Below are 21,232 nucleotides of genomic sequence, written 5' to 3'. Positions count from 1 at the left end.
ATCCATACAAAATGTGGATACTAATTAATAACAATGTATAAATATTAATTAATTAATTGTGCCAAATGTGCAGTGTCAATAGGGAAAGCTGCGTGTCAGGTACATGAGAGCTTTCTGTACTATCTTTGTAATTTTTCTGTAAACCTAAAACTATTCTAAAATGAAACATTTAACAAAGAATAAAAAGTAAATGTCTTAGTATATAAGCCACTATTAAAATGGTGTTCCAATGTTGTAGGTAAAACTATACAAATGCCAAATGGATGATCCAGGTAATACTTTATTAAGTTATCTACCATGTACAGGGGAACCGTAGGGTATATAAAAATGAATCTTTCAGGATCCCCCTTCTCAAGGAACCCAAGTTCTAGTTTGGATGATAACACATTTGTGAGTTGCTATAATAGTGAGAAAATGCATAAAAGCCACGAGGCTAAAGTTCAAAGGACATTTGGAATAGAAAAATGAACTTCCACTTGGGGACTTTGTGAAGGACGTAGCATTTGTATTCTGCCTTGAAATATAACCAGAGCTTGTACATGCATGCTTGAAGGTGAAGCAGAAGACTGACAAGCCAAAAGTATTAGAACAAAGGCCTAGGAAAAGAGGATGTTAGCAGAAGTATGTTGAATTAAAGTGCCTTGAACACCTGAATTATGTCTGCCTTTTTCATCATTATATCCTCTTTGCGTCCAACAAAACATGCAGCAATTGCTCCACAAATATCTGTTGATTAATGGAAGGAAAAATAGATGGAAAATAAGTTGTGAAGATCTCCGATGCCAAATTAATGAGTTTAGCCACTTAAAGTTTTTAAGCAAAACAACATGATTTGAGCTGCTCTGTGGAAAGATTAATCTGGCAAAAAAAGCAGTTCAGATGGAAAGGGAGATGAAGGAAAATATTAAACTTGTACAAGTGAGAAATTATAATTATAGTAATCTTATTTGTTTGCTAAAATAATCACTAGGCTCTTTTTATTAAAAATTTGATTTTTGTTTATGTCAAATTAACACCTTATAAAAATCAGTGATTTATAATGAAAAATACCAGTCTCCTGTTCAAGCAGAACAACCCCAGTATCTCCGTAACAAAGACAGCAGCTTTCAACTCTTTTAACCATTTATTCTAATATTTACCTCCTTATTTTTAAGTTTCAAACACATATGACTAGTTCTTAATTTTGAAATTTTATGTACTATTTTTTGACTCTCCACTCTGAAAAATGAGCATTTCACTTTCTCATACTGAATCATAATCCCTTATACTCACTCCCACAATTCCTTTTCCCCATCTGTCTAGTATAGATATAGTAATCATTTTTGCTAATCAATATTTGATGTTTACAAATTTATCATAAATAATGGCTAGACCAATGGCTAAGCCATATGGTCTACTATGATTATCACAATTTCTTTCTTACACAACTTTTTGTTTTTGTTGAAGGTAATAATTGCTTTGTTTTTTATTTACTTAGTTTTCCATAGGTCTTTCAATGTGGTTAAGCACACTATGAAGTCTAAGGCACCAATTTGGAGCAAATATTTTCTAAGATCGTTCTCAGGATAATATATTACTATAAGCCATATTGTCTTTGAAATTCTAACTGCCTTTTAAAGAAATGGACACTCTTGTTTCTTTGATTTCACGTTTTTCTCTTTATTCTTTGGTTTTCTTGAAGTATGTTCTCCAAGGAACTTACTCTGATATTTGAAAGGTAATAGTCTTAAAAGATTATATGTCTATATACTATTTTTCTAATTAATATATTAGATGGATATAAAAGTCTAGTTCGAAATTAGTTTTTCCTGAGAATTTTGAAGACTTGCCAGTTATCTTCTAGTGCCTAGTGGTATGCCTTTTTGATTTCTGATTTTTTCCATGCAGCATGTTTGTTATCCTTGGGAGTTTCTGAGGTTTAAAAACAATCCATGATGTTCTGAAACCTCACTAATGTATGCCTTGGTGCAGGTACTTGATATGGTTTGGGTCTATGTCTCTACCACATCCCATGTTCAATTGCAATCCCCAGTGTTGGAGGTGAGGCCTGTTGGGAGGCAATTGTATGATGGGGGTATATCCTTCATGAATGGTTTAACACCATCCCTTTGGTGCTGTTCTTGTGGTAGTTAGTAAGTTATTGTGAGATCTGGTTGTTTAAAAGTGTGTAGCACCTCCCCTGCCCTCTCTTTCTCCTGTCTCAGCCATGTAAGACGTGCCTGCTTTGCTTCACCTTCTGCCATGATTGTAAGTTTCCTGAGACCTCCCCAAGAAGCAGATCCTGCCATGCTTCCTGTACAGCCTGCAGAACCATGAGCCAATTAAACCCCTTTCATTTATAAGTTACCCAGTCTCAGTAATTTCTGTAAAGAAGTGTGAGAACAGGCTAATGTGGTACTTCTTCCTTATTTTCCATGTAATTACGTTTTTGTTCTATTTTTGACAGTTGTTTCCTCTAGCTTTAATTTCTAATACTTCAAATGAATACAAGTATTATATACTCTTAATCATCTTATGTTATTTATTTTCTGAAGATTTTTAAAAACAAAATTTCTGTTCTCATTTCATGGATATAATTGTTCCTTTCTGAGAATATTAATTACAGCTTTGGGGAAATTTTTTACTCAGAGTTCTTCTTCTCATTTATTTTATTTAATATTTCATGTTCTCAAAGGTCTAATGATCCTTGACTTCTATTCAGTGTGATTTAAGGTTGATTCATTCTGATTTATTCTTGGCTGAGACATCTCTATAGGGCAAATAGACAGCATTCCCAGTGTTTTGCATAGGAATCCTCAAGTGTCAACTGTATAGGTCTTTTATTTTGGGTCAACTCAGGGAAAGTTCCTCTAATCTGCAATATTCTGCCCAGAGAGCATAAATCCAGCTGCTCTTTTCTATGAACCAAATAGGGGAACTTGGATTGACAGGGTTCTTCACTCTTCACTCTGTAAACTTCCACTTAATTCTCCTGTTTTAGAATGGTACCATACATTATATTAGCCATTGGTATGCAAGGGCTCACAGAGATTATGACCTCTCAGATTCAATTCCACCAAAGAATAAGCCTCACCCCCTGTTGGGAGGCTGAGCAGTAGAGGAGAAATCTTGGACTAGAAATTTCTCATTGCATAGTTCCATAATCACTTATCTGAAACTCTTTGAGCCAGACATGTTTGAAGATTCAGATTTTTTTAGAGTTTAGAAAGTAATATGCTGCAGAACTGATATAAATTTGGTCTTTGAACAATACATGAGTTAGGGGTGCTGAAACCTAAGCACCAGAAAATCTACCACATAACTCTGACTCCCCCAAAACCCTATTGTTGACCAGAAGCCTTACTGATAACATAGTCAATTAATGCCTATTTTGCATGTTATGATGGTATTCTTATAAGAAAGTAAGCTACAGAAAAGAAAATGTTAAGAAAATCATAAGGAAGAGAAAATATATTTATAGTGCTTTACTGTATTTATCGAGACTATAAGTTTATGTTGCCTGTTTAGAAGATTAATCATCTGTCTGAAATGGAGGGCGGGGGTGACAACTGAAGCTGCAAACCTCAATCCATGGTACATATCAAGCAATTCAACTTTTTCTTGTAATGGCATGCCTTTCTCTGCTTCTTGGGAGCACCTCCAGCATCACTAGTGGCACTCTGAATGGGTATCATGGTGTAGTTCAAGGTTTACGGTATTGCACTAAACACAGTAAGAAATACTCAAGAACCATGAGAGATTACTTTTTACTGTGATAAGCAATTTACTGGAGAGATGAACTGCTCACACAGAGATGATTAGCATCACATGGCGTTCTAAGCAGATACTTGCAACACTTGAGCTCACTGCAATAGCAACAGGAGGTGACTATGAAATTATTACAGCGCTACAGCATTACTACAGTTAATTTTATTCAGCTATGGTTTAATACTGCAACTTTGTTTGTTTACATTTCTCCTGACTGCAAATGGAACCCTGTACAGTCTGTAAGCATGTGTGTAAGTTTTGATAAATTTTAACTCTGTATAATAGATTTGTGTATACTTTATGGTAGTAAATCACAAAATAGACTCATATCTACAAATGTTTTATGCATTCATGAGATATATAACTTTTTATTAATTTTTGATATTTCTAGGTAATGGGGGTTCATCTGTGAGTCTTCAGATTGTCACAAATCTCCAAAGAACTTTCCAAGATGTGGCCGGGCGCGGTGGCTCAAGCCTGTAATCCCAGCACTTTGGGAGGCCGAGACGGGCGAATCACGAGTTCAGGAGATCGAGACCATCCGGGCTAACACGGTGAAACCCCGTCTCTACTAAAATACAAAAAAAATTAGCCGGGCGAGGTGGCAGGCGCCTGTACTCCCAGCTACTCGGGAGGCTGAGGCAGGAGAATGGCGGGAACCCGGGAGGCGGGGCTTGCAGTGAGCTGAGATCCGGCCACTGCACTCCAGCCTGGGCAACAGAGCCAGACTCCGTCTCAAAAAAAAAAAAAACAAAAAAAAAACAAAAAACTTTCCATGATATTTATTGAAAAAAATCTACATATAATTGGACCTGCACAGTTCAAACCCACATCGTTCAAGGCTCAACTGTATTACCTAGTGGGACCTGTAGTAGCCTCCTTAATCAAACACATTGAATTTCCTGCAGAGGAGCATGAATATTTATACTAAGAGGGGTAAATCAAGACTATGAATTAGCTTTACATATTTTAGTTCACATTTTGACAGCAAATTCGTCTGGATAAAGTAAAATTGTGCTGCCAAATAAGTTTTATAAAATTTTTTGGGTTTCAGAAATTTTGGATTTAGGAGCTGCAAGAAAAGAATGATTGAATCTCCCTCTGTCCTTAAATGGTTAATGATGCCTCCAATTCCTCAGCTTTTCTGGAAATTGAATTCATGTGCATCTTATTGGCTTCTCCCTTTGCAAGATTAGGGTTGTCTTTTTCTGCCCTGTTGAATCTGATACCACTTGTCCATCTGCTTTCCATCTTCCAAAATATGGCTGATATTACTTTTCTCCTTTTGTATCTTCTACCATAATGTTTGAACATGTATGTCTTTACCAGTTTTATTACTTAACGGCCTTCTTAGTGGAATTCCAGGAATGAGCAGAGATGTGTCCAATCTGCCATGTTTAACTGTAATTCACCGGCCAAGGGTTAACCAGAACCCTGAGATCTAGAAAAAAATGGTTTGCTGAGTTAATACAACTCTATATTCTACAAACAAATCTCAATTAATTAAGAGGAGCAAGTTGCAGGGAAAAGGTAAAGGACAATGATTTCTTTCTTTTTAGTTTTTCAATTATGCTTTAAGTTCTAGGGTACACGTGCACAACGTGCAGGTTTGTTACATATGTATACATGTTCCCTGCTGGTGTGCTGCACCCATTAACTCCTCATTTACATTAGGTATATCTCCTAATGCTATCCGTCCGCCATCCCCCCACCACACCACAGGCCCCAGTGTATGATGTTTCCCACCCTGTGTCCAGGTGTTCTCATTGTTCAGTTCCCACCTATGAGTGAGAACATGTGGTGTTTGATTTTCTGTCCTTGCGATAGTTTCATCAGAATGATGGTTTCCAGCTTCATCCATGTCTCTACAAAGGACATGAACTCATCCTTTTTTATGGCTGCATAGTATTCCATGATGTATATGTGCCACATTTTCTTAATCCAGTCTATCATTGATGGACATTTGGGTTGGTTCCAAGTCTTTGCTATTGTGAATAGTCCCGCAGTGAACATACGTGTGCATGTGTCTTCATAGCAGCATGGTTTATAATCCTTTGGGTATATACTCAGTAATGGGATGGCTGGGTCAAATGGTATTTCTAGTTCTAGATCCTTGAGGAATGGCCACACTGTCTTCCACAATGGTTGAACTAGTTTACAGTCCCACCAACAGTGTAAAAGTGTTCCTATTTCTCCACATCCTCTCCAGCACCTGTTGTTTCCTGACTTTTTAATGAAGGCCATTCTAACTGGTGTGAGATGGTATCTCATTGTGGTTTTGATTTGCATTTATCTGATGACCAGTGATGATGAGCATTTTTTCTTGTGTCTGTTGGCTGCATAAATGTCTTCTTTTGAGAAGTGTCTGTTAATACACTTCGCCCACTTTTTTTTGAGTTTGTTAGATTTTTTCTTGTAAATTTGTTTAAGTTCTTTGTAGATTCTGCATATTAGCCCTTTGTCAGATGGGTAGACTGTAAAAATTTTCTCCCATTCTGTAGGTTGCCTGTTCACTCTGATGGTAGTTTATTTTGCTGTGCAGAAGCTCTTTAGTTTAATTAGATCCCATTTGTCAATTTTGGCTTTTGTTGCCATTGCTTTTGGTGTTTTAGTCATGAAGTCCTTGCCCATGCCTATGCCCTAAATGGTATTGCATAGGTTTTCTTCTAGGGTTTTTATGGTTTTAGGTCTAACATTGAAGTCTTTAATCCATCTTGAATTAATTTTTGTATAATGTGTAAGGAAGGGATCCAGTTTCAGTTTTCTACACATGGCTAGCCAGTTTTCCCAGCACCGTTTATTAAATAGGAAATCCTTTATCCATTTCTTGTTTTTGTCAGGTTTGTCAAAGATCAGATGGTTGTAGATGTGTGGTATTATTTCTGAGGGCTCTGTTCTGTTCCATTGGTCTATATATCTGTTTTGGTACGAGTACCATGCTGTTTTGGTTACTATTGACTTGTAGTATAGTTTGAAGTCAGGTAGCGTGATGCCTCCAGCTTTGTTCTTTTGGCTTAGGATTGTCTTGGCAATGTGGGCTCTTTTCGGTACCACATAAACTTTAAAAAAAAGCTTTTTTGGTTCCATATGAACTTTAAAACAGTTTTTTCCAATTCTGTGAAGAAAGTCATTAGTAGCTTGATGGGGATGGCATTGAATCTATAAATTACCTTGGGCAGTATGGCCATTTTCATGATATTGATTCTTCCTATCCATGAGCATAGTATGTTCTTCCATTTGTTTGTGCCCTCTTTTATTTCCTTGAGCAGTGGTTTGTAGTTCTCCTTGAAGAGGTCTTTTACATCCCTTGTAAGTTGGATTCCTAGGTATTTTATTCTCTTTGAAGCAATTATGAATGGGAGTTCATTCATGATTTGGCTCTCTGTTTGTCTGTTACTAGTGTATAAGAATGCATGTGATTTTTGCACGTCAATTTTGTATCCTGAGACTTTGCTGAAGTTGCTTATCAGCTTAAGGAGATTTTGGGCTGAGACAATGGGGTTTTCTAAATATACAATCATGTCATCTGCAAACAGGGACAGTTTGACTTCTTGTTTTCCTAACTGAATACCCGTTATTTCTTTCTCTTGCCTGATTGCCCTAGGCAGAACTTCCAACACTATGTTAAATAGGAGTGGTGAGAGAGGGCATCCCTGTCTTGTGCCAGTTTTCAAAGGGAAGGCTTCCAGTTTTTGCCCATTCGGTATGATATTGGCTGTGGGTTTGTCATAAATAGCTCTTATTATTTTGAGATACATTCCATCAATTCTGAATTTATTGAGAGTTTTTAGCATGAAGGGCATTGAATTTTGTCAAAGGCCTTTTCTGCATCTATTGAGATAATCATGTGGTTCTTGTCTTTGGTTCTGTTTATGTGCTGGATTACATTTATTGATTTGCATATGTTGAACCAGCCTTGCACCCCAGGGATGAAGCCCACTTGATCATGGTGGATAAGCTTTTTGATGTGCTGCTGGATTTGGTTTGCCAGTATTTTATTGAGGATTTTTGCATCGATGTTCATCAGGGATGAAATCTCTATTGGTCTAAATTTCTCTTTTTTTGTTGTTTCTCTGCCAGGCTTTGGTATCACTATGATGTCGGCCTCATAAAATGAGTTAGGGAGGATTCTCTCTTTTTCTATAGATTGGAATAGTTTCAGAAGGAATGGTACCAGCTCCTCCTTGTACCTCCAGTAGAATTCGGCTGTGAATCCGTCTGTCCCTGGACTTTTTTTGGTTGGTAGGCTATTAATTATTGCCTCAATTTCAGAGCCTGTTATTGGTTTATTCGGGGATTCAACTTCTTTCTGGTTTAGTCTTGGGAGGGTGTATGTGTTCAGGAATTTATCCATTTCTTCTAGATTTTCTAGTTTATTTATGTAGAGGTGTTTATAGTATTCTCTGATGGCAGTTTGTATTTCTGTGGGATTGGTGGTGATATCCCCTTTATCATTTTTTATTACGTGTATTTGATTGTTCTCTCTTTTCTTCTTTACTAGTCTTGCTAGCGATCTATCAATTTTGTTGATCTTTTCAAAAACCAGCTCCTGGTTTCACTGATTTTTTTTTGAAGGGTTTTTTGTGTCTCTATCTCCTTCAATTCTGCTCTGATCTTAGTTATTTCTTGCCTTCTGCTAGCTTTTGAATGTGTTTGCTCTTGCTTCTCTAGTTCTTTTAATTGTGATGTTAGGGTGTCAATTTTAGATCTTTCCTGCTTTCTCTTGTGGGCATTTAGTGCTATAAATTTCCCTCTACACACTGCTTTAAATGTGTCCCAGAGATTCTGATATGTTGTATCTTTGCTCTCACTGGTTTCAAAGAACATCTTTGTTTCTGCCTTCATTTCGTTATGTACCCAGTAGTCATTCAGGAACAGGTTGTTCCATTTCCATGTAGTTGAGTGGTTTTGAGTGAGTTTCTTAATCCTGAGTTCTAGTTTGATTGCACTGTGGTCTGAGAGACAGTTTGTTATAATTTTTGTTCTTTTACATTTGCTGATGAGTGCTTTACTTCCAACTGTGTGGTCAATTTTATAATAAGTGCAATGCGATGCTGAGAAGAATGTATATTTTGTTGATGGGGTGGAGAGTTCTGTAGATGTCTATTAGGTCTGCTTGGTGCAGAGCTGAGTTCAGTTCCTCAATATCCTTGTTAACTTTCTGTCTCGTTGATCTGTCTAATGTTGACAGCGGAGTGTTAAAGTCTCCCATTATTATTATGTGGGAGTCTAAGTCTCTTTGTAGGTCTCTAACGACTTGCTTTATGAATCTGGGTGCTCCTGTATTGGGTGCGTATATATTTAGGATAGTTACCTCTTCTTGTTGAATTGATTGCTTTAACATTATGTAATGGCCTTCTTTGTCTTTTTTGATCTTTGTTGGTTTAAAGTCTCTTTTATCAGAGACTAGGATTGCAACCCCTGCTTTTTTTTTTGTTTTCCATTTGCTTGGTAGATCTTTTTCTATCCCTTTATTTTGAGCCTTTGTGTGTCTCTGCACAGGAGATGGGTCTCCTGAATATAGCACACTGATGGATCTTGACTCTTTATCCAATTTGCCAGTCTGTGTCTTTTAATTGGAGCATTTGACCCATTTACATTTGAGGTTAATATTGTTATGTGTGAATTTGATCCTGTCATTATGATGTTAGCTGGTTATTTTGCTGAGTACCTGAGACTACAGGTGCATGCCACCATGCCCGACTAATTTTTGTATTTTTATTACAGATGGGGTTTCACCATGTTGGCCAGAATGATCTTGATCTTCTGACCTTGTGACCACCCGCCTTGGCCTCCCAAAGTTCTGGGATTACAGGTGCGAGTCACTGCATCTGGTCATTTATTTTTTATTTATTTTACTTTAAGTTCTGGGATACATGTGCAGAATGTGTGGGTTTGTTACATAGATATACATGTGTCATAGTGGTTTGCTGTACCTATCAACCCATCATCTAGGTTTTAAGCCCCGCATGCATTAGGTATTTGTCCTAATGCTCTCCCTTCCCTTGGCTCCCAACCCCCTACAGGCCCCAATGTATGATGTTCCCCTCTCTGTGTCCATGTGTTCTCACTGTTCAGCTCCCACCTATGAGTGAGAACATGCAGTGTTTGGTTTTCTGTTCCTGTGTTAGTTGCTGAGAATGATGGTTTCCAGCTTCATCCATGTCCCTACAAAGGACACAAACTCATCTTTTTTATAGCTGCACAGTATTCCATGGTGTATATGTGCCACATTTTCTTTATCCAGTCTATCATTGATGGACATTTGGGTTGGTTCCAAGTCTTTGCTATTGTAAATAGTGCTGCAGTAAACATATATGTGCATGTCTCTTTATAGTAGAATGATTTATAATCCTTTGGGTATATACCCAGTAATGGGATTGCTGGTCAAATGGTAGTTCTGGTTCTAGATCCTTGAGGAATTGCTACACTGTCTTCTACAATGGTTGAACTAATCTACACTCCCACCAACAGTGTAAAAGTGTTCCTATTTCTCCACAGCCTTGCCAGCATCTGTTGTTTCCTGACTTTTTAATCATCGCCATTCTAACTGGCATGTGATGGTATCTCATTATGGTTTTGATTTGCATTTCTCTAATGACCAGTGATGATAAACTTTTTTCATTTGTATGTTTCTTGGTCACATAAATGTCTTCTTTGGGAAAGTGTCTGTTCATATCCTTTGCCTACTTTTTGATGGGGTTGTTTTTTTTTCTTATAATTTGTTTAAGTTTCTTGTAGATTCTGGATATTAAACCTTTGTTAGATGGATAGATTGCAAAAATTTTCTCCCATTCTGTAGGTTGCCTGTTCACTCTGATGATAGTTTCACAATTGCTACAAAGACAATAAAATTCTTAGAAACACAACTTACAAGGGATGTGAAGGACCTCTTCAAGGAGAACTACAAACCACTGCTCAAGGAAAGAAGAGAGGACACAAACAAATGGAAAAACATCCCATGCTCATGGATAGGAAGAATCAATATCACGAAAATGGCCATACTACCCAAACTAATGTATAGATTCAAGCTATTCCCATCAAGTTACCTTTGACTTTCTTTGCAAAATTAGAAAAAATGACTTTAAATTTCATATGGAACCAAAAAAGAGCCTGTATAGTCAAGAGAATCCTTAGCAAGAACAACAAAGCTGGAGGCATCTTGCTGCCTGACTTCAGACTATACTACAAGGCTACAGTAACCAAAACATAGTACTAGTACCAAAATAAATATATAGACCAATGGAACAGAACAGAGGCCTCAGAAATAATGCCACACATCTACAACCATCTGATCTTTGACAAACCTGACAAAAACAAGCAATGGGGAAAGGATTCCCTATTTAATACACGGTGCTGGGAAAACTGGCTAGCCATATGCAGAAAACTGATACTGGACCCCTTCCTTACACCTTATACAAAAATTAACTCAAGATGGATTAGAGACTTAAATGTAAAACCTAAAACCAGAAGAACCCTAGAAGAAAACCTAGGTAATACCATTCAGGACATAGGCATGGGCAAAGACTTGATGACTAAAACACCAAAAGTAATTGCAACAAACTCAAAATTGACAAATGGGATCTAATTAAACTAACTTCCACACAGCAAAAGAAACGATCATCAGATTGTGAATTAGCTTATATATAATTTAGAGAAATTCGTTCTTCTTTGTGGGCCTTAATTTTAAATCTTGAAAATTGGGAATGGTGTTCAATGATTTTTAAATACCTTTAAAATGTCACAATGCTTTATGCAAATATTAACATAGTGGTGAGGAAACTGATCTCTCTCTACATGTGTATATATCTATATATCATTCATATAATGAATATGTGAATAAATCCCAAGTGGAACTAACAACATTATTGCTACCTTGGGGTGCATTTAAAAAGAAAGAATTTTTCTTGCTTTTTCTTTTGTAATAGTATTTAGATGTGCTTACATATGAAAGCAAAAACATATTTCCTATGGGCTAGTTGCTTGATTTGTTAGGAATACTTAATCTAAGTTTAATTTTTTTGTACAGAAGTTTTGGTATACCTAATTTAGTCTACTTTGCAGACATTTATATTAATCTTATAAAGAGATTATGTACAAATCATATTAATACTTCTTTTAATCTTCATTTTTGTTGCCTAGATGGTTGTCTATGTTCACTATAAGTCTTTCTTAATTTAAAATTTAATGGTTTGCTGATTCAATCACAGAAATTTTTAAATGTTCATGAAAAACACATTTATCTTTGTTACTGTAGTTAAAGGACCTTTGTTCTTGTTGCATAATATGTTATCACAACAGTCTTGGGCCTTATTTCTTTTTATGCTCCCAAGGATTTTTTCTTTTTTTCTTCTTTTTAAAAATCATTTAAACGGTACTTTCTCATCCTATCTAAGACAACAGAGCCTACCCATTATCTTTTACAACTTTCTTTCTAATGTAGTGTTCAAATGCCAATTCAGGTATGACTAATGCTTGCTTGTGAAGCACTCACCATGTTACATATGCTTTTCCAAGTTCATCACTTTTATGAAATACTTGTGAGGGAGGTACATTATCATCATCTCCTCTCCACTTCATAGATAAGAATGAAGCTCCAAGGGGGTTAAATAATGTACAAAGAGTCACATAATATGGAATGGACGAGCTAGGATTCCAAGCCCAGCAGTGCATCTCCAAAACCATGCTGTGAACCACTAACCCACAGTGGTTCTTACTGTCTGAGGGACTGTCTACACTTGATGGATATTAACCTGCTATGCTAATGGAACTGAACATCAAGACCTGAAAATCTTGGTAGGGCTCTCCTGCATAAGAGGTTTTTTGGAAGTTTTCTCTTTGCTCATTGAGTAACTGTGCTTTATGTGTATATGTGTGTGCTAAAAATAGAGAAAATGTTAATCCTACGAACTCTGCTTAGTTTTCTGACATTATGGAAATCTGCAAATAAATCAAGCACCAACAGATCTGAGTTTTCCAAGATATTAAGTCATAAGAATAACCACATTTTTATCTTGCGTGTCCACCTCATCCTTCACTCAGGCTTTGGAGTACCTTACTGAATGCTCCCAAGGGTTCATGGAAGTTCAGGTCAAGAACAGGCCAGTTTTTTCATCTTTCCAGTTTTCACCTCAACTAGAGGAGGTGCCATTCCCATGACAGAGGTGAGCTGCCCTGCATGTGACGTTTCCGGGGAGAAAGGTTTTAAAGAAAAGCAAATTTTCTACTAATGCCAGCAAGTGTTCTGCAAATAGGGATTGTCAAGTTTCAGATCAAGATTGTTTTGTTCTGGACTATTGAGCCTTTGCAGTCTGTGTCCTGAGTGAAGCTGGAAGCATGGTACCTCTTCTCTTCAATGACTTCCCCCATGTGCTTCCCAGCACTGCTTACCTGGACACGAAGTGCTCAAAATCAGAAGCTGCCTCTGCCTTCCAAGAGAGGAGAAACGGGGCAAAGGACAGGGAATTAATGCAGGCAGAGTGAGATCCTACATCTTTGTGGGACTTTTTTGTTTTACTCGGGCTGAAAGAAAGGAAGATGAAGAAAACTGTGCTCTGAAAATCGTATCACAGAATCTTTTGCACATTTGCTCTGCTTTTGAATTGGCCAGTGGAATGGAAGAAATGGGATCCTGGGCACAATTACAGCTATCCAGGATTTAATAGTACAGGTATTTTTCCCATGTTGGTCAGAAATTTATTTTCATCATTAATTCAGCTTTTATTTTTGACGGTTGCTCAAAGCCCCCATTATTCCTTTAGCAGTCAGTCACTTAACATCTATTGGGTACCTACTATGAACACACCCTTGAAGGAGACTAATGAGCTTTTCTAGTGTTTGTGTTGCTCCCAAACTTTGGGAAACTGTCTTAGGCTAATGGGCAAGTTCACATTCGTAAATATGTCTAAAGCCCTAACACCTGTCTTTCCTTGGGGTGTTCACTCACATCTATGTAATAAGTGAAATAAAAGGTGCATAAAAGTGAAGCTAGGTTATGATCAATCTTGTGATACTGTGTATGATGTTACCATAAGTATGTGCTTTATACCTCATTATTCATGATTTCTAGGGACTAGGAAATACCTATGCTAAGGAAGACAGACATTAAACAATTAAGGGACATTTAAAAATCCAAATTAATAAACGCTTCTCTGGCACCCACTGTCTGCCAAATATCATACTAGATTTTGGGCATCTAAAAATGACTATGTCCCTCCCTCACAGAGTTCATCATCTACCAAAGAAGCTCACATGCTAGTTTTGTATGAAGTAATTCTAGTATCTTCATAATAGTGTCTTTATTATTTTTTATTTCAATAGCTTTTGGGGTACATGTGGTTTTTTTTGTAACATGGATGAATTATATAGTGGTGAATTCTGATATTTTAGTGTCCCCGTCACCTGAGTAGTATACATTGTACTTAACATGTAGTTGTTTTATCCCTAGCCCCCCTCCCACCCTCCTCCTTCTGTGTCTCTAAAGTTCATTATATCACTCTGTATGTCTTTGTGCACTCTTAGCTTAGCTCCCACTTATGAGTGAGAACATACGATTTTTGGTTTTCCACTCAGGTGTTAACTTCATTTAGAATAATGGTCTCCAGCTCCATCCAAGTTGCTGCAAAAGACATTATGTTGTTCCTTTTAATGGCTGAGTAGTGTTCCATAGTGTATATAGACCACATTTTCTTTATCCACTTGTTATAACTGTCTTTATTAAAGCAATTGTGCCACATGCAGGGTTAGGGATATTACTGTATAACAATAAGGGGTAAAAATTAAAATATTGGGATCCAAAAGACACCAAAGGCACTCTACCTCCGTGTGACATCTGCCATCCTGCTAACTTGCACTGATGTGCGTGCGGCTGGCTTGTGAGTCATTTTCTCTTACTTCCTCACAAGATTTCCTTTCAAACTATGTTCTTAGAGAGGCTGCTCTTCTAGTCATGTCCTGACCTTGAATGAAGTCTTTGTAATGAGCTGAATTCCCTCCTTTTACCTCTAAAACAATCTCAAGGTCCATTCATGAAGAGCAGAGTCCTCATTGTTCCAAGTCCCACAAATGATATGATGTTTTTTTAAATGGCCAGCAAACAGCTGGAAACTTCTTAGGAGCCCTTGGTGGTCCTGTGGCCTTTCCTTTAGCTAGATTCTCATGAGGTAGAGAGGATCTGGGTTGTATCTACTAACTGAACTTATGCTAAAGTTACTTCAGAGGTATACCTAGGTGTGGTCCACAGCTAACTACTTGGAATTGCAACTCTTATTCATTAAGGCAAGAACCAGAAATCAAACTCTCTTGATGATACTCGGTGGAAAGTCAATTCACCCAGGAAAACTCAGGGACAAACCAGCTACTCTCAGATTAAGGAAGTGGAGAAGAAACTACAAAGCTTCCATAGCATAGGCTATGGAAGTTTTCAAGTATCTCATATTGCACCAGAGTCTGTAAGATGATTGGAACAACCATCCATACATAGGCATAAAACAATATTCTTTTGAATATGCCACAAAGTACTTTGGTTTCAATATTTGAGAGGCAGTTAATGTGATCAGGAAGATGATGTGTTTCAGGATGTTTACCTATTGCAAACACACATTTAAATCAACATTCCCACCCAGGATTCACTGTGTACATGGGTTCAGGTGCATTTTGCTTATGGTGTTTGAAAGTTAATCAAAAATTACATTGTCAAAAAGAGGTGAAATTCCATACATTTGTACTATCCATTTCAAGACCTGCTTCTAACACAGAATAAGCATTTGTGAGCTCTTTTAGTGTGGTAGAAATATAATTATAGTCCAGAATTCTGCACTTTTATTCTGAAAGAAAAATATCCTAAGCTCTGCTAGTTGAAAATAACTTTTTGTATAGTTCCATGTGTCAGAGCTTCTTCAATTACACAGCTGTGGCAGATTATACCTTAGTTCTCCAGAGAGGCTGTACAGGTTTTGCTGTACAAACAGACTTGCCACGGAGATTGGAATTACCCTGCCTTTTGAGATTTATAGCATATTACTCAATTTTAAGAAATACAAGCAATTTTCAAATATTTTAAATATTTACTATTTCACATGTAATTAATAACTTAGTACCTCGGCCTTAATTAAATTACAGCTTCTAGTATCATTTTATATTGAAGGCTTTGGTATCTTTATGCATTAATGGCATAAGCTAGGGTGCAAAATTCTTGAATTTTATAGTAGCAAAAGCTAGCTTGCTTTATGCCTGGAGATATGTTTCAGTTTTCTTTACTTACATAATTCATGCATTTCTTATTGACCCACTTTATAGTCTTGTCCTTTTAGGTTGCAGAGTTATAATTAAGGATTACTTGGAGGTCAGATTCTTTGTTCTTTTGCCTATTTGTCTGGCTGTTACTTTGTTTGAAGAATACAACGTTCTCATCATTCCTAGTCTTACCAAGTATGTAATTCAGTCCTTGTCTTTGGAAGCCCCATTGCTGTTTTCTGTTAACCTCTAGGATCATTTGGCAGTGGCATGGAGAATATAAAGCACTCTTCCAAGTGTGACCCATCTTCTAGCAGGGAGACTCACAATCTAAACTCCATGACAGACTGTTTGCGACCTTAAAACAGAATCAAAATAGCCTTTGTTTACCTGCATTTGGAAATATATTTTGGACTGTGCGTACAATATGCTTATTGCCCCAAACACACAATTTGGACAGAGTCTTGCATTCCTCTTCCCTCCTCTTCCAGAATTTTAAATTTATATAAAAGTTGTAGTGGCTACATATTCATTTGGAAATCTGCCAGTCAAAAATCATTCACATCTGTGTTTCATGAGTGCTGGACCAAGCTAGGATGGACAGATATTATCTTCATCATTTCAAGTTCTGAATTTTATATGCAGGTTACAGATAAAGTCATAAGGACAAATAATGTTAATCCATCATTACCACTGATAGTCCACAGCATTTTCTATTGCATAGAATTAAGTTTCAGGTTATGTACTTACTATAAATAAGAAGAGGATAAGAGCTAACATTTACATGGCATTTCCCAAACATTAATTAATTCAACAGCAAAATAAATATTATATCTTGTGACGGAAAGCTGCCTAAATTTTATAACTAAATTATTTATTACTTGGGAAATGTTTTAGTTGTATGGCAATCGGATAAGCAGAAAAAAAGAGACTGCAACACAAGGTGTTCTTATTGTTCATGCATGCACTGAGATAATTTGATGGGCCTAACTGTTCATAGGGAATACACCTGGTAGTTTAACTTACTCTAGTGTTAGTTACACAGCAAGTAGGCACACGATGACTAGCTTATAGTACTGTTTAAATAAGTTGCAAATAACAAGTCAAGAAAACTATAAATAAAGCATTAGTTAGAGGTAAACAAATTAGAAGTGTGGATGAATCTGAGAGCAGGGATTTGCTGAGAAAGGATAAATGATAAGAGCATTTGTTTCCCAGGGCAGCTGTATCAAATTCCCACAAACTCAGTGGACTCAAACAATACAGATTTATCATCTTACTGTTCTGGAGGTCAGAAGTCTGAAATGGGTCTCACTGGGACAAAATCAAGGTATTGGCTTGACTATATTCTTTTCTGGAGGTTCTAGGGAAAAAATGTGATTTTTTTTTACCCCAGTTTCGAAGGCTGCCTGTGTTCTTCCATTTCTGGCTCCCTTCCATTTTCAAAGTCAGCAAAGGCTGTTCAAGTCTCACCTTGTATCACTGTAACATTGACTCTTCGGCCTCCCTCTTTCAAGTTTAAGGGCCTTTTCATTACATTGGGCCTACCTGGATAAATCCAAGATACTACCCCTATTTTAAGGTTAGCTGGTTAGCAACCTAATTCCACAAGCAACCTTAATTCCCTTTGATAGGTACCCTAACATATTTAGTTTCCAGGATTAGAACATAGACATCTTTGGAAGACCCTTATTCTGCCTATCACAGGAAGGTAATATGATACAGTGATGTAATATAGCAGAGTGTCCACCTCGTAAAGTCAGGACTGGCTCTAACTTGATAAATGTAAGGACCACCTTGATCCAAGCCACAGCTCATGCCTCTGGAGTTTCTACTCTAATACAGCTAGAGAGAATTAACCAAGTCAGAAACCTGAACATCATCCTCAAAGCCTCTCCTTCCCATCATCTACATCTGATTTTGTTATCAAGATCTGTTAATTTTGCCTCTTAAATATCTCCTGAAATTCTTCCCTTTGTTGCATTTCTTACCTTATCTTGTTAGCTCAGGTTCTCATCAACTTTCACCAGAACAATTGCATTTATCTCCCAGCAGGTGTTTGTGTTTAAAGTCTGAAGTTAGCTCATCTCTATTTCCCACATACTCATCAGGGTGGGCTTTCTAAAACACAAGGCTGTTTAGGTCATTCTCCTTTAGTAATCACGTAACGGCTCCCCATCCTTCATAGGAGAGACTCTCATCTTGAGAGAATAACAATCTTTCTAAAAAGGCATTTTGAACTACTCAAATGTAAATTTTCACTCACCTAGCCCAAGTTTCTAAGATGTTGCTTTAGGGATCATACCCCTTCCCCCTCATTGATCAACCATTTGAATACCATTGTGTAAGTATCTGGTACACAAATAAGCACAACTATTAGATACAGAGTGATTTTTTTTTTTTTTCTCTCCATGGTCCCTTAATGCTTTGTTCTGTGGGGCTAGTTTTCTCTCTGCTCTTGATGAAAACTCCATCATACCACTGACCTTTGTAATTAATCTTAGGTAATACAAAGGCATAGGATCATCAAATATATATAGCTGGGGAGAGTTACACAAGGAGAAACCCAAGCATGATATTCAAAACCCTGTCTTCCTCACCACCTACATAAAATATGTTCATCAAAAGCCTTCAGTTATGCCTCTTAGACATCTCTTGGATTTGTCTAGTTTCATATTACAGGTAAAATGTCCAACTGCGCTCAGATTACAGCTATTCTCCTTCTCCTAACTAAGGCTGAATGGTGGAAAGCTTGCAGTTGGGGAAGTGGATGTGGTCAGCCTTTTCATTTTGGACAAGTTCTTCTCTCAAGTTGAAAAGTGTAGTGGAGGAGGTGATATGTGGATTGGAAATATCCTACTTGACTGGTACATTCAAAAGTTGATTTCACACTCTCAGGACATGGCTGAAGTTAAAAGCCGCCTTCTTGGGTGCTGAAATTGTGGTTCTCTTTAGAAATCTCAACACTGGGGAGTGCTCATCTACATTTCCCTTGATGCAGGTGATATACTTTTCTCTGACTCTAGGAATGCTCTATTTAAGTATCGTTGTGCTGAGGCCTGTTTGCCCCTATGCACCCTGTAATAAAGCAGTTCACATGTAGCCCAAATCTAGTTATGGCAAACACTCTTGCATGCTTTGTGTCAACCAAAGTTGGGAGTCAGGCAACTGAAATATGCTCCCCCCCCCTTCCTTCCTCCTGCTTGGAAGAGCTAGCCAGTCCCACTCTGCTTTTTTAATTTTCCCTGTGGGAATCAGACTTCAATCCACTGCATCACTCCAATAGCAAGGACAGCTACCAAGCTCTCGGTTGAAGCTCTCTCATTAGGGTCAAGGTAAGAGGTGAACAAATCCTTTCCCTTGGAGCTGGTGTTTCTCACAGTAGACTAACCTATGAGTAGCTTTCTCTAAAGTCCCCACAAATTCTCTCCACAACTGCTGTCTAAACTCTTATATTCGTCACATGTGTGAGAGGTTTGAGTCTCTAATTAAGTACTCTTTTTAGTTTTTACTTGGTGTGATGGTTAGTTTTATGAGTTAACTTGTCTGGGCTACAGGTGCCCAGATATTTGGTCAAACTTTCTAGGTGTTTCTGTGCAGGTGTTTTGGATGAGATCAGCACTGAAAACAATAGGCGGAGGAAAGCAGATTGCCCTCCCTAATGTGGGTTCATCCAGTCAGTGGAAGGTCTGAATAGAACAAAAACACCAACCCTTCCCTGTGTGAGACAGAATTCCTCCTGCCTTGCTTCCTTTGAAACTGGGACATCAGCTTTTTCTTGCCTTTAGACTCAAACTGAAACATTAGCTCTGCTTGGATCTTGAGCCTGCCGACTCTCGGACAGGCGCTCCACCTTCAGCTGTCCTGCATCTCCAGCTTGCTGGCTCTGTCTCTATCCACACACATAGCCTATTGGTTCTGTTTTCCTGAAGAACCCTGACTAATATACTTGGTGATCTATTTTGCAACTCATTTTGGTTTCTAATGCTTGTTGCCATATATTCACAGTCAAATTTCCACTTAAACATCCTGCTACACATCTCACATGTAATGAAAAATGTATCTAATTGAGTGTGTTGTGCATGTGGACAGTATAGATGAAGAAAAAAGAAAAAAAACCCTTTCTTTCTAAATCTACACTGTCAAATACAGTAGTCATGAGTCATGTTGGCTATCTAAATTTAAATTTAAAACAAATGAAATTTAAAAAAATTGAGTTCCTCTGTGGCACAAGACACATTTCAAATTCTCAATAGGTGCATGTGGCTAGTGGCTACCGTATTGCACAGTACACACATGTTGTCCATGGGCCAGTTCAGGTTCCTGATTTCACCACACAAAGGAATTTGAGAGTGAGTCCAAATAAAAGTAGACAGTGGAGGCCGGGTGTGGTGACTCACACCTGTAATCCCAGCATTTTGGGAGGCTGAGGTGGGTGGATCACCTGAGGCCAGGAGTTTGAGACCAGTCTGACCAACATGGAGAAACCCCATCTCTACTAAAAATACAAAAATTAGCCAGGCGTGGTGGTACATGCCTGTAATCTCAGCTACTCAGGAGGCTGAGGCAGGAGAATCGATTGAACCCAGGAGGCAGAGGTTGCCGTGAGCTGAGATCGCACCCTTGCACTATAGCCTGGGCAAAAAGAGTGAAACTCCATCTCAAAATAATAATAATAATAATAATAATAATAAATAGATAAAGGAGTTTATTGGAAAGTAAAAGTACACTCTGACAGCTGATCAGAGTAGGCTGCTTAAAAGTAAGACAGCACCTATTGATGCTGGGGAAACTCCCTTTATGTGAGTCTTACATGATTTTCATGAAGGGGTGGGAATGGGCATTGTTGCAATGCATGTTGTGGGTACTCTTCTGGACACATACGCACTATTGCTGCCATGCTAGTAAATATATTTCATGCCTCCTTAGCATCTTAATTCTCTACACAGCAGTGTTTTAACTATTATAATGAGCATAGATCAGCCCAAAGACACTGTTCATGGGCTTCTGTGCTTGCAAAAATTTGGGCACTTTCTCCCTTTCTGTTTTACCAGCTTGTGGCAGGATGTTCTAACCATGAACCCAGGATGTGGTTTGTGCACTGTTGGGTGGTTTGTTCCTCTTTAAGAGAGGCTGCGACCACCTTATCTAACCCACCTCAGATATAGAAGATTTCCCTCATTGCAAAATGTTTTATTTGGCAGCGTTACACTAGATACGTCCAAGTGCATTAGAGAGTACACCAGGTCTT

This window comes from Macaca fascicularis, chromosome 5 (assembly GCF_037993035.2).
Source record: "Macaca fascicularis isolate 582-1 chromosome 5, T2T-MFA8v1.1".
Classification (NCBI taxonomy): domain Eukaryota; kingdom Metazoa; phylum Chordata; class Mammalia; order Primates; family Cercopithecidae; genus Macaca; species Macaca fascicularis.
The sequence above is the reverse complement of the archived record's forward strand: the minus strand, read 5'-3'. Positions refer to the sequence as shown.